At 38.9% G+C, this 1,015-nt stretch overlaps 1 pseudogene; it reads left to right on the top strand.

Moving 5' to 3' along the window:
- The first annotated feature begins 223 nt into the window (after positions 1 to 223).
- On the top strand, positions 224 to 746 carry LOC126083700 (ubiquitin-conjugating enzyme E2 variant 1-like; annotated as a pseudogene).
- The last annotated feature ends 269 nt before the right edge of the window (positions 747 to 1,015 follow it).

Here is a 1,015-nt window from a genome sequence, read left to right on the forward strand (position 1 = left end):
ACAAGTGGAAACAAGAGCTCCTCACAGCTGGTGGGTTAAAACCTCCTGCTTTCAGAAATAGGTAGTGGTGAAGGTTGCACAACATTGGGAATGTAATTCAACGCTTAAAATGGTTAAAATGGCAAATTTTATGTTATATATACCACACACACAAAAGATTTTTTAATTAAAAAAAAAAAATGGCAGGAAAAAGGGACTGGTCTTCAAGTGACAGCGATACAAGATGGCAGCCACCCCAGGCTAAGAAATAAATAAATAAACCGACCTGTTGCCGTTGAGTCGATTCCAATTCATAGTGACCCTATAGGGAATAAAATCCCTAGCAATTTCCAACTGCTGGAAGCACTCGAAGAAGGCTAGAAAGGAGTAGGAGATGGCACAGTTAGCTGGGGTCTAGAGGATGCTGAGGATATGAAAATCATAGGACGGGCAGGGATGATAAGTGGGTCTCCAAGGACAATTTATGAAAACCGGATATATGGCATTAAAATAGAATGTGGACCTAAATACTGAGAACCAGCCCCTTTGTAAGTTTTGTAACACAATTAATATGAATGGAGTTAATAGTTCTAATGCAGTGGTGAACTCAAGAGCCATATCAGTGCCAGCAAAATGGCAGAATTCACAGAGCATGAAAGTTGTGCTGCAAGATCTTAGGCGCCTAATGATGTATAAAGAAAATATGAAACCCTCAACCGCCTGAAGGACAGGGTTACACAACAATTAACCAAAAAGGAAAACCATAGACCCTCCCCTCCCCCCATTCCTTGTACGCAGTCTTCATTTTCCATAGTAGTAAATTTTCTAGATATGTGTTGTAGACCTCAAAGTACTAGAAAGGAAGTTCCCATTCAAAGACAATTTATCTTAAGATACTGTAAATGATACTAATTTTTTGTCCATTTGAAACATGTAAGTTGTGCTATAACAAATCATCATGTCGAGTGTAACAACTCTCCCCATAGTTGAACTCCTGGGATCAAGAAAGTATATCTAAATTCATTCCCATCATAAC

Source organism: Elephas maximus, chromosome 10 (genome assembly GCF_024166365.1).
Source record: "Elephas maximus indicus isolate mEleMax1 chromosome 10, mEleMax1 primary haplotype, whole genome shotgun sequence".
NCBI classification, from domain to species: Eukaryota; Metazoa; Chordata; class Mammalia; order Proboscidea; family Elephantidae; genus Elephas; species Elephas maximus.